Raw genomic sequence first — 17690 nt, 5'->3', positions numbered from 1 at the left:
TAGAGAGAGACCCTCACACAACAATCACACAACAATAAGATAGGAGAGAGGAGAGACCCTCACACAACAATAAGATAGAGAGACCCTCACACAACAATAAGATAGAGAGAGAGGGAATACACAACAATAAGATAGAGAGAGAGGAGAGACCCTCACACAACAATAAGATAGAGAGAGGAGAGACCCTCACACAACAATAAGATAGAGAGACCCTCACACAACAATAAGATAGGAGAGACCCTCACACAACAATAAGATAGAGAGAGGGAGAGACCCTCACACAACAATAAGATAGAGAGAGGGAGAGACCCTCACACAACACCCTCACACAACAATAAGATAGGAGAGGAGAGACCCTCACACAACAATAAGATAGAGAGACCCTCACACAACAATAAGATAGAGAGAGTCCCTCACACAACAATAAGATAGGAGAGAGACCCTCACACAACAATAAGATAGAGAGACCCTCACACAACAATAAGAGGGAGAGTCCCTCACACAACAATAAGATAGGGAGAGACCCTCACACAACAATAAGATAGGGAGAGACCCTCACACAACAATAAGATAGAGAGAGGGAGAGACCCTCACACAACAATAAGATAGAGAGAGAGGGAGAGACCCTCACACAACAATAAGATAGAGAGAGAGGGAGAGACCCTCACACAACAATAAGATAGAGAGAGGAGAGACCCTCACACAACAATAAGATAGAGAGTCCCTCACACAACAATAAGAGGGAGAGACCCTCACACAACAATAAGATAGAGAGACCCTCACACAACAATAAGGAGAGAGACCCTCACACAACAATAAGATAGGGAGAGAGGGAGAGACCCTCACACAACAATAAGATAGAGAGAGAGACCCTCACACAACAATAAGATAGAGAGAGAGGGAGAGACCCTCACACAACAATAAGATAGGGAGAGAGGGAGAGACCCTCACACAACAATAAGATAGGGAGAGTCCCTCACACAACAATAAGATAGGAGAGACCCTCACACAACAATAAATAAGATAGGGAGAGACCCTCACACAACAATAAGATAGGAGAGACCCTCACACAACAATAAGATAGGGAGAGACCCTCACACAACAATAAGATAGGGAGAGAGGAGAGACCCTCACACAACAATAAGATAGGGAGAGTCCCTCACAACAACAATAAGATCACACAACAATAAGGAGAGACCCTCACACAACAATAAGATAGGGAGAGACCCTCACACAACAATAAGATAGGAGAGACCCTCACACAACAATAAGATAGAGAGAGACCCTCACACAACAATAAGATAGGGAGAGAGGGAGAGACCCTCACACAACAATAAGATAGGGAGAGACCCTCACACAACAATAAGATAGAGAGAGGGAGAGACCCTCACACAACAATAAGATAGAGAGAGACCCTCACACAACAATAAGATAGAGTCCTCACACAACAATAAGAGAGAGTCCCTCACACAACAATAAGGAGAGACCCTCACACAACAATAAGATAGAGAGAGGGAGAGACCCTCACACAACAATAAGATAGGAGAGACCCTCACACAACAATAGGAGAGATAGGAGAGAGACCCTCACACAACAAGGAGAGACCCTCACACAACAATAAGATAGAGAGAGACCCTCACACAACAATAAGATAGGGAGAGACCCTCACACAACAATAAGATAGAGGGAGAGTCCCTCACACAACAATAAGAGAGACCCTCACACAACAATAAGAGGGAGAGACCCTCACACAACAATAAGATAGAGAGAGACCCTCACACAACAATAAGATAGAGAGGGAGAGACCCTCACACAACAATAAGATAGAGAGAGAGGGAGAGACCCTCACACAACAATAAGATAGGGAGAGACCCTCACACAACAATAAGATAGAGAGAGAGGGAGAGACCCTCACACAACAATAAGATAGGGAGAGACCCTCACACAACAATAAGATAGAGAGAGAGGGAGAGACCCTCACACAACAATAAGATAGGGAGAGTCCCTCACACAACAATAAGATAGAGAGAGAGGGAGAGACCCTCACACAACAATAAGATAGAGAGAGACCCTCACACAACAATAAGATAGAGTCCCTCACACAACAATAAGATAGAGAGAGTCCCTCACACAACAATAAGATAGGGAGAGACCCTCACACAACAATAAGATAGAGAGAGAGGGAGAGACCCTCACACAACAATAAGATAGGAGAGACCCTCACACAACAATAAGATAGGGAGAGACCCTCACACAACAAATAAGAGAGAGGAGAGACCCTCACACAACAATAAGATAGAGGAGGGAGAGACCCTCACACAACAATAAGATAGGGAGAGTCCCTCACACAATAAGATAGGGAGAGACCCTCACACAACAATAAGGAGAGACCCTCACACAACAATAAGATAGGAGAGACCCTCACACAACAATAAGATAGAGAGAGTCCCTCACACAACAATAAGAGAGACCCTCACACAACAATAAGATAGAGAGAGAGGAGAGACCCTCACACAACAATAAGATAGAGGAGAGAGACCCTCACACAACAATAAGATAGGGAGAGACCCTCACACAACAATAAGATAGGAGAGACCCTCACACAACAATAAGATAGGGAGACCCTCACACAACAATAAGATAGAGAGAGTCCCTCACACAACAATAAGATAGAGAGAGACCCTCACACAACAATAAGATAGGGAGAGACCCTCACACAACAATAAGATAGGAGAGAGGGAGAGACCCTCACACAACAATAAGATAGGAGAGAGATAGAGAGAGAGAGGGAGAGACCCTCACACAACAATAAGATAGGGAGAGTCCCTCACACAACAATAAGGGAGAGACCCTCACACAACAATAAGATAGGAGAGACCCTCACACAACAATAAGATAGGGAGAGTCCCTCACACAACAATAAGATAGGAGAGACCCTCACACAACAATAAGATAGAGAGAGACCCTCACACAACAATAAGATAGAGAGAGAGGGAGAGTCCCTCACACAACAATAAGATAGGAGAGTCCCTCACACAACAATAAGATAGGGAGAGACCCTCACACAACAATAAGATAGGAGAGACCCTCACACAACAATAAGATAGGAGAGTCCCTCACACAACAATAAGATAGGGAGAGACCCTCACACAACAATAAGATAGGGAGAGTCCCTCACACAACAATAAGGAGAGAGTCCCTCACACAACAATAAGATAGGGAGAGACCCTCACACAACAATAAGATAGGAGAGACCCTCACACAACAATAAGATAGAGAGAGAGACCCTCACACAACAATAAGGGAGACCCTCACACAACAATAAGATAGGGAGAGACCCTCACACAACAATAAGATAGGGAGAGACCCTCACACAACAATAAGATAGAGGAGAGTCCCTCACACAACAATAAGATAGGGAGAGACCCTCACACAACAATAAGATAGGAGAGACCCTCACACAACAATAAGATAGAGAGACCCTCACACAACAATAAGAGGAGAGACCCTCACACAACAATAAGATAGGAGAGACCCTCACACAACAATAAGATAGGAGACCCTCACACAACAATAAGATAGGAGAGACCCTCACACAACAATAAGATAGGAGAGATAGGAGAGACCCTCACACCCTCACACAACAATAAGATAGGGAGAGACCCTCACACAACAATAAGATAGGGAGAGGGAGAGACCCTCACACAACAATAAGATAGGGAGAGACCCTCACACAACAATAAGATAGGGAGAGACCCTCACACAACAATAAGATAGAGAGAGGGAGAGACCCTCACACAACAATAAGATAGGAGAGTCCCTCACACAACAATAAGATAGGGAGAGACCTCACACAACAATAAGAAGAGAGACCCTCACACAACAATAAGATAGGAGAGACCCTCACACAACAATAAGATAGGGAGAGACCCTCACACAACAATAAGATAGAGACCTCACACAACAATAAGATAGGAGAGACCCTCACACAACAATAAGATAGGAGAGACCCTCACACAACAATAAGATAGAGGGAGAGACCCTCACACAACAATAAGATAGAGAGACCCTCACACAACAATAAGAGGAGAGACCCTCACACAACAATAAGATAGAGAGAGAGGAGAGACCCTCACACAACAATAAGATAGAGAGACCCTCACACAACAATAAGATAGAGAGGGAGACCCTCACACAACAATAAGATAAGAGAGAGAGGAGAGACCCTCACACAACAATAAGATAGAGAGAGACCCTCACACAACAATAAGATAAGATAGGGAGATCACACAACAATAAGAGAGGAGAGACCCTCACACAACAATAAGATAGAGGGAGAGACCCTCACACAACAATAAGATAGGAGAGACCCTCACACAACAATAAGATAGAGAGAGAGACCCTCACACAACAATAAGATAGAGAGGGAGAGACCCTCACACAACAATAAGATAGAGAGAGAGGGAGAGACCCTCACACAACAATAAGATAGAGGAGAGACCCTCACACAACAATAAGATAGAGAGAGAGGGAGAGACCCTCACACAACAATAAGATAGAGAGAGAGGGAGAGACCCTCACACAACAATAAGATAGGAGAGACCCTCACACAACAATAAGGGAGAGACCCTCACACAACAATAAGATAGGGAGAGACCCTCACACAACAATAAGATAGAGAGGAGAGACCCTCACACAACAATAAGATAGGAGAGACCCTCACACAACAATAAGATAGGGAGACCCTCACACAACAATAAGGAGTCCTCACACAACAATAAGATAGAGGAGAGACCCTCACACAACAATAAGATAGGAGAGACCCTCACACAACAATAAGATAGAGAGAGAGGAGAGACCCTCACACAACAATAAGATAGAGAATCACACAACAATAAGATAGGGAGAGACCCTCACACAACAATAAGATAGGAGAGAGGAGAGACCCTCACACAACAATAAGATAGGAGAGACCCTCACACAACAATAAGGAGAGAGAGACCCTCACACAACAATAAGATAGAGAGAGAGGAGAGTCCCTCACACAACAATAAGAGAGAGACCCTCACACAACAATAAGATAGAGAGAGACCCTCACACAACAATAAGATAGGAGAGACCCTCACACAACAATAAGATAGAGAGAGAGACCCTCACACAACAATAAGATAGGGAGAGAGAGTCCCTCACACAACAATAAGATAGGAGAGACCCTCACACAACAATAAGATAGAGAGACCCTCACACAACAATAAGATAGGAGAGACACAACAATAAGATCACACAACAATAAGATAGAGAGAGACCCTCACACAACAATAAGATAGGGAGAGACCCTCACACAACAATAAGATAGAGAGAGAGACCCTCACACAACAATAGATAGAGAGGGAGAGACCCTCACACAACAATAAGATAGAGAGAGGGAGAGTCCTCACACAACAATAAGAGAGAGAGACCCTCACACAACAATAAGATAGGAGAGTCCTCACACAACAATAAGATAGGGAGAGACCCTCACACAACAATAAGATAGGAGAGAGTCCCTCACACAACAATAAGATAGGAGAGACCTCACACAACAATAAGGAGAGACCCTCACACAACAATAAGATAGAGAGAGACCCTCACACAACAATAAGAGGAGAGACCCTCACACAACAATAAGATAGAGAGACCCTCACACAACAATAAGAGAGAGAGACCCTCACACAACAATAAGATAGGGAGAGACCCTCACACAACAATAAGATAGAGAGAGACCCTCACACAACAATAAGGAGAGACCCTCACACAACAATAAGATAGAGAGAGGGAGAGACCCTCACAACAATAAGATAAGATAGGGAGAGACCCTCACACAACAATAAATAAGATAGGAGAGACCCTCACACAACAATAAGATAGAGAGAGGGAGAGACCCTCACACAACAATAAGATAGGGAGAGATAGGAGAGACCCTCACACAACAATAAGATAGAGAGAGGAGAGACCCTCACACAACAATAAGATAGGGAGAGACCTCACACAACAATAAGATAGAGAGAGACCCTCACACAACAATAAGATAGAGAGAGAGGGAGAGACCCTCACACAACAATAAGATAGGGAGAGGGAGAGACCCTCACACAACAATAAGATAGGGAGAGTCCCTCACACAACAATAAGATAGAGAGACCCTCACACAACAATAAGATAGAGAGAGAGGGAGAGACCCTCACACAACAATAAGATAGGGAGAGAGGAGAGACCCTCACACAACAATAAGATAGGGAGATAAGGGAGAGTCCCTCACACAATAAATAAGATAGGAGAGACCCTCACACAACAATAAGATCCCTCACACAACAATAAGATAGGGAGAGTCCCTCACACAACAATAAGATAGAGAGAGGGAGAGACCCTCACACAACAATAAGATAGGAGAGACCCTCACACAACAATAAGATAGAGAGAGAGACCCTCACACAACAATAAGGAGAGACCCTCACACAACAATAAGATAGAGAGAGAGAGGGAGAGACCCTCACACAACAATAAGATAGGAGAGTCCCTCACACAACAATAAGATATAGGAGAGACCCTCACACAACAATAAGATAGAGAGAGAGGGAGAGACCCTCACACAACAATAAGATAGAGAGAGTCCCTCACACAACAATAAGATAGAGAGAGACCCTCACACAACAATAAGATAGGGAGAGTCCCTCACACAACAATAAGATAGAGAGAGACCCTCACACAACAATAAGATAGGAGAGTCCCTCACACAACAATAAGATAGGAGAGAGTCCCTCACACAACAATAAGATAGAGAGACCCTCACACAACAATAAGATAGGGAGAGTCCCTCACACAACAATAAGATAGGGAGAGTCACACAACAATAAGATAGAGACCTCACACAACAATAAGATAGGGAGAGACCCTCACACAACAATAAGATAGGGAGAGACCCTCACACAACAATAAGATAGAGAGAGACCCTCACACAACAATAAGATAGGAGAGACCCTCACACAACAATAAGATAGGAGAGTCCTCACACAACAATAAGATAGGAGAGACCCTCACACAACAATAAGATAGGGAGAGACAATAAGATAGGAGAGACCCTCACACAACAATAAGATAGAGAGAGTCCCTCACACAACAATAAGATAGGGAGAGTCCCTCACACAACAATAAGATAGGAGAGTCCCTCACACAACAATAAGACCCTCACACAACAATAAGAGAGAGAGGGAGAGACCCTCACACAACAATAAGATAGGAGAGTCCCTCACACAACAATAAGATAGAGAGACCTCACACAACAATAAGAGAGAGTCCCTCACACAACAATAAGATAGGAGTCCTCACACAACAATAAGATAGAGAGAGACCCTCACACAAATAAGATAGGGAGAGTCCTATAAGATAGGGAGAGACCCTCACACAACAATAAGATAGGGAGAGACCCTCACACAACAATAAGATAGGGAGAGACCCTCACACAACAATAAGATAGGGAGAGACCTCACACAACAATAAGAGACCCTCACACAACAATAAGATAGGAGAGACCCTCACACAACAATAAGATAGGAGAGACCCTCACACAACAATAAGATAGGAGAGACCCTCACACAACAATAAGATAGTTAGAGAGACCCTCACACAACAATAAGATAGGGAGAGTCCCTCACACAACAATAAGATAGGGAAGACCCTCACACAACAATAAGATAGGAGAGACCCTCACACAACAATAAGATAGGAGAGACCCTCACACAACAATAAGATAGGGAGAGACCCTCACACAACAATAAGATAGGGAGAGACCCTCACACAACAATAAGATAGGAGAGTCCCTCACACAACAATAAGAGAGAGACCTGGGACTGGGAAGTTCTCAGTGTCCCAGCCAAGGTCTCCCCGGATCTGGCTCAGACAGATAGTCTGTTATCAGAGACACATTGTTCCCAAACGTAATGATTCTGACTAAAACCACACACAGTATTATAATATAATCATCAAATGAGTCTAACACTATGGTTTCACACACATGTGTTATAATAATCAATAATGATTCAAATTAATTTCATACAATCACATGGTATCAGACCTATGGTTTCATACAATCACATGGTATCAGACCTATGGTTTCATACAATCACATGGTATCAGACCTATGGTTTCATACAATCACATGGTATCAGACCTATGGTTTCATACAATCACATGGTATCAGACCTATGGTTTCATACAATCACATGGTATCAGACCTATGGTTTCATACAATCACATGGTATCAGACCTATGGTTTCATAATCACATGGTATCAGACCTATGGTTTCATACAATCACATGGTATCAGACCTATGGTTTCATACAATCACATGGTATCAGACCTATGGTTTCATACAATCACATGGTATCAGACCTATGGTACAATCACATGGTATCAGACCTATGGTTTCATATAATCACATGGTATCAGACCTATGGTTTTACAATCACATGGTATCAGACCTATGGTTTATACAATCCATATCAGACCTAGATGGTATCAGACCTATCAGTTTCATACAATCACATGGTATCAGACCAATATGGTATCAGACCAGATATGGTATCAGACCTATGGTTTCATACAATCACATGGTATCAGACTATGGTTTCATATGATCACATGGTATCAGACCTATGGTTTCATACAATCACATGGTATCAGACCAATATGGTATCAGACCTATGGACCCTTTCATACAATCACATGGTATCAGATGGTTTCAGGACTGTAACATTCTAATCATTTATTAAAACACATTTCTTATCAATCCACCCTTAAATGACTAGATGATACATCCTGAAACTAATATCCTACAAGGAAACATAACAAATAATCCTAATTAATACAAGGGAATATAATGTACATCAGATATTCATTCATGACTGTTATCGGTCTAAATCCCATTGTAACACTTCTATTAGGATTTGTATTACAAGCTTCATAACAATACGGTCTCATCCCTCCAAAATAACAGTCTCATCCAACACTGGCTCCTCATAGCTTCATAACAATACGGTCTCATCCCTCCAAAATAACAGTCTCATCCAACACTGGCTCCTCATAGCTTCATAACAATACGGTCTCATCCCTCCAAAATAACAGTCTCATCCAACACTGGCTCCTCATAGCTTCATAACAATACGGTCTCATCCCTCCAAAATAACAGTCTCATCCAACACTGGCTCCTCATAGCTTCATAACAATACGGTCTCATCCCTCCAAAATAACAGTCTCATCCAACACTGGCTCCTCATAGCTTCATAACAATACGGTCTCATCCCTCCAAAATAACAGTCTCATCCAACACTGGCTCCTCATAGCTTCATAACAATACGGTCTCATCCCTCCAAAATAACAGTCTCATCCAACACTGGCTCCTCATAGCTTCATAACAATACGGTCTCATCCCTCCAAAATAACAGTCTCATCCAACACTGGCTCCTCATAGCTTCATAACAATACGGTCTCATCCCTCCAAAATAACAGTCTCATCCAACACTGGCTCCTCATAGCTTCATAACAATACGGTCTCATCCCTCCAAAATAACAGTCTCATCCAACACTGGCTCCTCATAGCTTCATAACAATACGGTCTCATCCCTCCAAAATAACAGTCTCATCCAACACTGGCTCCTCATAGCTTCATAACAATACGGTCTCATCCTCCAAAATAACAGTCTCATCCAACACTGGCCAAAAATAACCTCATCCAACAGCTTCATAACAATACGGTCTCATCCCTCCAAAATAACAGTCTCATCCAACACTGGCTCCTCATAGCTTCATAACAATACGGTCTCATCCCTCCAAAATAACAGTCTCATCCAACACTGGCTCCTCATAGCTTCATAACAATACGGTCTCATCCCTCCAAAATAACAGTCTCATCCAACACTGGCTCCTCATAGCTTCATAACAATACGGTCTCATCCCTCCAAAATAACAGTCTCATCCAACACTGGCTCCTCATAGCTTCATAACAATACGGTCTCATCCCTCCAAAATAACAGTCTCATCCAACACTGGCTCCTCATAGTTTCATAACAATACGGTCTCATCCCTCCAAAATAACAGTCTCATCCAACACTGGCTCCTCATAGCTTCATAACAATACGGTCTCATCCCTCCAAAATAACAGTCTCATCCAACACTGGCTCCTCATAGCTTCATAACAATACGGTCTCATCCCTCCAAAATAACAGTCTCATCCAACACTGGCTCCTCATAGCTTCATAACAATACGGTCTCATCCCTCCAAAATAACAGTCTCATCCAACACTGGCTCCTCATAGCTTCATAACAATACGGTCTCATCCCTCCAAAATAACAGTCTCATCCAACACTGGCTCCTCATAGCTTCATAACAATACGGTCTCATCCCTCCAAAATAACAGTCTCATCCAACACTGGCTCCTCATAGCTTCATAACAATACGGTCTCATCCTCCAAAATAACAGTCTCATCCAAAACACTGGCTCCTCATAGCTTCATAACAATACGGTCTCATCCCTCCAAAATAACAGTCTCATCCAACACTGGCTCCTCATAGCTTCATAACAATACGGTCTCATCCCTCCAAAATAACAGTCTCATCCAACACTGGTAGCTTCAAATACGGTCTCATCCCTCCAAAATAACAGTCTCATCCAACACTGGCTCCTCATAGCTTCATAACAATACGGTCTCATCCCTCCAAAATAACAGTCTCATCCAACACTGGCTCCTCATAGTAACAATACGGTCTCATCCCTCCAAAATAACAGTCTCATCCAACACTGGCTCCTCATAGCTTCATAACAATACGGTCTCATCCCTCCAAAATAACAGTCTCATCCAACACTGGCTCCTCATAGCTTCATTCCAAAATAACAATACGGTCTCATCCCTCCAAAATAACAGTCTCATCCAACACTGGCTCCTCATAGCTTCATAACAATACGGTCTCATCCCTCCAAAATAACAGTCTCATCCAACACTGGCTCCTCATAGCTTCATAACAATACGGTCTCATCCCTCCAAAATAACAGTCTCATCCAACACTGGCTCCTCATAGCTTCATTAACAATAGGTCTCATCCCTCCAAAAAAGTAGTCTCATCCAACACTGGCTGTTCATAGCTTCATAACAATACGGTCTCATCCTCCAAAATAACAGTCTCATCCAACACTGGCTCCTCATAGCTTCATAACAATAGTCTCATCCCTCCAAAATAACAGTCTCATCCAACACTGGCTCCTCATAGCTTCATAACAATACGGTCTCATCCCTCCAAAATAACAGTCTCATCCAACACTGGCTCCTAATAATAGCTTCCATAACAATACGGTCTCATCCCTCCAAAATAACAGTCTCATCCAACACTGGCTCTCATAGCTTCATAGACAATACGGTCTCATCCCTCCAAAATAACAGTCTCATCCAACACTGGCTCCTCATAAAGTTGTATAACAATACGGTCTCATCCACCCAAAATAACAGTCTCATCCAACACTGGCTCCTCATAGCTTCATAACAATACGGTCTCATCCCTCCAAAATAACAGTCTCATCCAACACCTGGCTCCTCATAGCTTCATAACAATACGGTCTCATCCCTCCAAAATAACAGTCTCATCCAACACTGGCTCCTCTAGGTAGCTTCTAACAATACGGTCTCATCCCTCAAAAATAACAGTCTCATCCAACACTGGCTCCTCATAGCTTCATAACAATACGGTCTCATCCCTAATAAAAAATAACAGTCTCATCCAACATGGCTACTCATAGCTTCATAACTGGGTCTCATCCCTCCAAAATAACAGTCTCATCCAACACTGGCTCCTCATAGCTGAAAGAAACGGAATCCTCTGCCAGCCCTTGAAGCTCGAGATACCCATCACACAGACTAGCGCTGAAATGGTCCATACCACATCAATCTGTTAGACCTTCTCCAGAGTCTTGATAAGCAAAACTGTCACACAAGTGTACCAAACAAACCCACATCAGAACCCACACAGAACCCCACACAGAACCAAAACACTCATACAGGTGACGGACCCACAACACAGTGATAATGACATGTTTCCATTTCCCAAACACACTGTCAAACCAATTTGTTAGAGAAATATCGACCCCAGAGTTCTCAGCCAATTCGTGAGCTAGGGTTGTTAATAAAGTAGTGTAGACTTCAGTAGACTACATAGACCTGTTTTACCCATTAATAAAGTAGTGTAGACTACAATAGGCTACATAGACCTGTTATACCCATTAATAAAGTAGTGTAGACTACAGTAGGCTACATTTTTATTTTAATTTTTTTTATTTTACTAGGCAAGTCAGTTAAGAACAAATTCTTATTTTCAATGACGGCCTAGGAACAGTGGGTTAACTGTCTGTTCAGGGGTATATTAGAACAACAGATTTGTACCTTGTCAGCTTGGGGATTCGAACTTGCAACCTTTCGGTTACTAGTCCAACGCTCTAACCACTAGGCTACCCTGCCGCCCCATAGACCTGTTTTACCCATTAATAAAGTAGTGTAGACTACAGTAGGCTACATAGACACAGTGTCTCCTGACCCGTCCAGGATTCAGCCTCCAGTATTTATGCTGCAGTAGTTTATGTTATCAGTTTGTTATATCTGGAGTATTTCTCCTGTCCTATTCGGTGTCCTGTGTGAATTTAAGTTTGCTCTCTCTAATTCTCTCTTTCTCTCTTTCTTTCTCTCTCTCGGAGGACCTGAGCCCTTGGACCATGCCTCAGGACTACCTGACATGATGACTCCTTGCTGTCCCTAGTCCACCTGGCCGTGCTGCTGCTCCAGTTTCAACTGTTCTGCCTTATTATTATTGGACCATGCTGGTCATTTATGAACATTTGAACATCTTGGCCATGTTCTGTTATAATCTCCATGCACAGCCAGAAGAAGACTGGCCACCCCCATAGCCTGGTTCCTCTAGGTTTCTTCCTAGGTTTTGGCCTTTCTAGGGAGTTTTTCCTAGCCACCGTGCTTCTACACCTGCATTGCTTGCTGTTTGGGGTTTTAGGCTGGGTTTCTGTACAGCACTTTGAGATATCAGCTGATGTACGAAGGGCTATATAAAGAAATTAGATTTGATTTGATTTGATAGACCTGTTTTTACCCACCAATCAACACACAGAGAAATAAACAAAACATTATAATTTAATAGAGATATTGGTGATTTTATAAACTAAATCTGATCAAAATTATATTTTGTCAATGAAATGAATGAATGTATTGTGTACTAATCAAATATATTAAACATGTCGTTAAATTTGTAGTGTAGACCTTTTCACTGTGCAAATATTATATGTTAATTATGTTCTGACCCACCGACTTTAACTCAGAAAACAATTGTCCCGAAGCCAAACCTAGTTGACAAACCCTGTTTTATAGTATTCCATGGCCTTTACTGGCCAACTGCTGTTATGATTATGATATACTATGGTGTTGTGTCACTAGACTTTGACCAGATATTATTACATCCAAAGATCAACTGAACCTAGAACATAGATACAGAGACACTTGTCATCAGGAAGGTGATCTCTCAGCACAACGGAAAATATCTCAATGACTTGACATGTTCTGGTTGTGAATTCAGGCTACAAGGTAAGACTCTTCCCAGGGATTATTGTAAAGTGTGTAGAGAAATTCAATATCTGGTGTTATTTTAGTATAGTGAATGACAGTAAAACACTCAGATGTAACAGTCCATTTCACCTGGGACAGCTACGTGACAGTTCAATCATACAAAATGGCGCTAACTGGGTTTAGTCAAGTCACATTCAATAACATGTTGTTCATATAGCTAACTGGGTGTAGTCAAGTCACATTCAATAACATGTTGTTCATATAGCTAACTGGGTGTAGTCAAGTCACATTCAATAACATGTTGTTCATATAGCTAACTGGGTGTAGTCAAGTCACATTCAATAACATGTTGTTCATATAGCTAACTGGGTGTAGTCAAGTCACATTCAATAACATGTTGTTCATATAGCTAACTGGGTGTAGTCAAGTCACATTCAATAACATGTTGTTCATATATCTAACTGGGTGTAGTCAAGTCACATTCAATAACATGTTGTTCATATAGCTAACTGGGTGTAGTAAAGTCACATTCAATAACATGTTGTTCATATAGCTAACTGGGTGTAGTCAAGTCACATTCAATAACATGTTGTTCATATAGCTAACTGGGTGTAGTCAAGTCATATTCAATAACATGTTGTTCATATAGCTAACTGGGTGTAGTCAAGTCACATTCAATAACATGTTGTTCATATAGCTAACTGGGTGTAGTCAAGTCACATTCAATAACATGTTGTTCATATAGCTAACTGGGTGTAGTCAAGTCACATTCAATAACATGTTGTTCATATAGCTAACTGGGTGTAGTCAAGTCACACAATAACATATTGTTCATATAGCTAACTGGGTGGAGTCAAGTCACATTCAATAACATGTTGTTCATATAGCTAACTGGGTGTAGTCAAGTCACATTCAATAACATGTTGTTCATATACTAACTGGGTGTAGTCAAGTCACATTCAATAAAATGTTGTTCATATAGCTAACTGGGTGTAGTCAAGTCACATTCAATAACATGTTGTTCATATAACTAACTGGGTGGAGTCAAGTCACATTCAATAACATGTTGTTCATATAGCTAACTGGGTGTAGTCAAGTCACATTATAACATATTGTTCATATAGCTAACTGGGTGGAGTCAAGTCACATTCAATAACATGTTGTTCATATAGCTAACTGGGTGTAGTCAAGTCACATTCAATAACATCAAGTCACATTCAATTGTTCATATAGCTAACTGGGTGTAGTCAAGTCACATTCAATAAATGTTGTTCATATAGCTAACTGGGTGTAGTCAAGTCACATTCAATAACATGTTGTTCATATAACTAACTGGGTGTAGTCAAGTCACATTCAATAACATGTTGTTCATATAGCTAACTGGGTGTAGTCAAGTCACATTCAATAACATGTTGTTCATATAGCTAACTGGGTGTAGTCAAGTCACATTCAATAACATGTTGTTCATATAGCTAACTGGGTCTAGTCAAGTCACATTCAATAACATGTTGTTCATATAGCTAACTGGGTGTAGTCAAGTCACATTCAATAACATGTTGTTCATATAGCTAACTGGGTGTAGTCAAGTCACATTCAATAACATGTTGTTCATATAGCTAACTGGGTGTAGTCAAGTCACATTATAACATGTTGTTCATATAGCTAACTGGGTGTAGTCAAGTCACATTCAATAACATGTTGTTCATATAGCTAACTGGGTGTAGTCAAGTCACATTCAATAACATGTTGTTCATATAGCTAACTGGGTGTAGTCAAGTCACATTCAATAACATGTTGTTCATATAGCTAACTGGGTGTAGTCAAGTCACATTCAATAACATGCTGTTCATATAGCTAACTGGGTGTAGTCAAGTCACATTCAATAACATGTTGTTCATATAGCTAACTGGGTGTAGTCAAGTCACATTCAATAACATGCTGTTCATATAGCTAACTGGGTGTAGTCAAGTCACATTCAATAACATGTTGTTCATATAGCTAACTGGGTGTAGTCAAGTCACATTCAATAACATGTTGTTCATATAACTAACTGGGTGTAGTCAAGTCACATTCAATAACATGCTGTTCATATAGCTAACTGGGTGTAGTCAAGTCACATTCAATAACACGTTGTTCATATAGCTAACTGGGTGTAGTCAAGTCACATTCAATAACATGTTGTTCATATAGCTAACTGGGTGTAGTCAAGTCACATTCAATAACATGTTGTTCATATAGCTAACTGGGTGTAGTCAAGTCACATTCAATAACATGTTGTTCATATAGCTAACTGGGTGTAGTCAAGTCACATTCAATAACATGTTGTTCATATAGCTAACTGGGTGTAGTCAAGTCACATTCAATAACATGTTGTTCATATAGCTAACTGGGTGTAGTCAAGTCACATTCAATAACATGTTGTTCATATGTTCGTATATTGAGGTTATTTTATAATTTGTATATTTTTATGTATAAATTGTAAGTCGTCTTTCAGAATATCAGAACATTTGTTGTTTTCTAAATTCCAATGAGCTCCTGCTTCCTGTGTAATTTGGTATTGAAACCACTGAACAGACTTTTCTTAACATTAATATTATGAACTGAATTCAGTAACAGCATCATAATATCATACCTGTTGAACAAACTAGACTAATATTATTATATATTATATTGTTATTGTTATTATTATTATATATTATTATATTATTATGGACAAAAGGTGAAAAATATAAATCACGACTACATATTCATGTGATGCATTAAATCACCTGACTGTTTGGATGTGTCTGTTAGTAAATGTTTTATTTCTAAGAGATAATGAATAAAAGAGAACATATGACCTTCAAGAAATACTGTGTTAACCACAACCAACATGTTGGATCTCTGTTTAGTTGTCACTGTGTTAACCAACAACCAACATGTTGGATCTCTGTTTAGTTGTCACTGTGTTAACCACAACCAACATGTTGGATCTCTGTTTAGTTGTCACTGTGTTAACCACAACCAACATGTTGGATCTCTGTTTAGTTGTCACTGTGTTAACCACAACCAACATGTTGGATCTCTGTTTAGTTGTCACTGTGTTAACCACAACCAACATGTTGGATCTCTGTTTAGTTGTCACTGTGTTAACCACAACCAACATGTTGGATCTCTGTTTAGTTGTCACTGTGTTAACCACAACCAACATGTTGGATCTCTGTTTAGTTGTCACTGTGTTAACCACAACCAACATGTTGGATCTCTGTCACTGTTTAACCACAACCAACATGTTGGATCTCTGTTTAGTTGTCTCTGTGTTAACCACAACCAACATGTTGGATCTCTGTTTAGTTGTCACTGTGTTAACCACAACCAACATGCTGGATCTCTGTTTAGGTGTCACTGTGTTAACCACAACCAACATGTTGGATCTCTGTTTAGTTGTCACTGTGTTAACCACAACCAACATGTTGGATCTCTGTTTAGGTGTCACATGTGCTGGATCTCTGTTTAGGTGTCCTGTACAACCAACATGTTGGATCTCTGTTTAGTTGTCACTGTGTTAACCACAACCAACATGTTGGATCTCTGTTTAGTTGACACTGTGTTAACCACAACCAACAGGTTGGATCTCTGTTTAGGGGTCAGTTCTCTAAAATGAGTCTCTCTGGAGCGAGAAAGAAGGGGGGCCCTGCCTCTAAAATGAGACTCTCTGGGGAACATGACACCAAAGCTAAGAGGTGAGATTACAATGTTGTTTGTTTCTAAAACGTGTTTCCACCATTTTTTCACATGTGTTATTTATCAGTCAGTATTGCTTAGGGGAACCTTGTCTGTAAAATATTGTTGTTCTAAGATTTTAATTCATAGTTTTTTGTGTATGAATTTTTGTTTTTCAAAACGTTATATAGCTGGAATGGAATGTTTGTATCCTGTGCATTAGACTGTGATATGTGGTTGTCTCACCAGCACACACACACACACACACACACACACGCGCACACACACGCACACACACACACACACACCTCTATAAAATTTTTGCATGACACAATCATTTAGC

At 41.0% G+C, this 17690-nt stretch overlaps 1 protein-coding gene and 1 long non-coding RNA gene across 2 annotated transcripts in view; one reads left to right on the top strand and one right to left on the bottom strand.

Moving 5' to 3' along the window:
* The window catches only part of LOC135571225 (NLR family CARD domain-containing protein 3-like), a 136500-nt gene that overhangs the window by 66408 nt on the left and 52402 nt on the right, over positions 1 to 17690 (bottom strand). The gene's annotated exons all lie outside the window — the stretch shown is intronic.
* On the top strand, positions 12994 to 17563 carry LOC135571220 (uncharacterized). The gene is made up of 2 exons (XR_010463688.1): positions 12994 to 13663; positions 17252 to 17563. It is a non-coding gene; the product is annotated as an uncharacterized LOC135571220 (long non-coding RNA).

The sequence above is a fragment of the Oncorhynchus nerka genome, unplaced genomic scaffold (genome assembly GCF_034236695.1).
Source record: "Oncorhynchus nerka isolate Pitt River unplaced genomic scaffold, Oner_Uvic_2.0 unplaced_scaffold_686, whole genome shotgun sequence".
Taxonomy (NCBI): Eukaryota; Metazoa; Chordata; class Actinopteri; order Salmoniformes; family Salmonidae; genus Oncorhynchus; species Oncorhynchus nerka.
The sequence above is the reverse complement of the archived record's forward strand: the minus strand, read 5'-3'. Positions and strand labels throughout refer to the sequence as shown.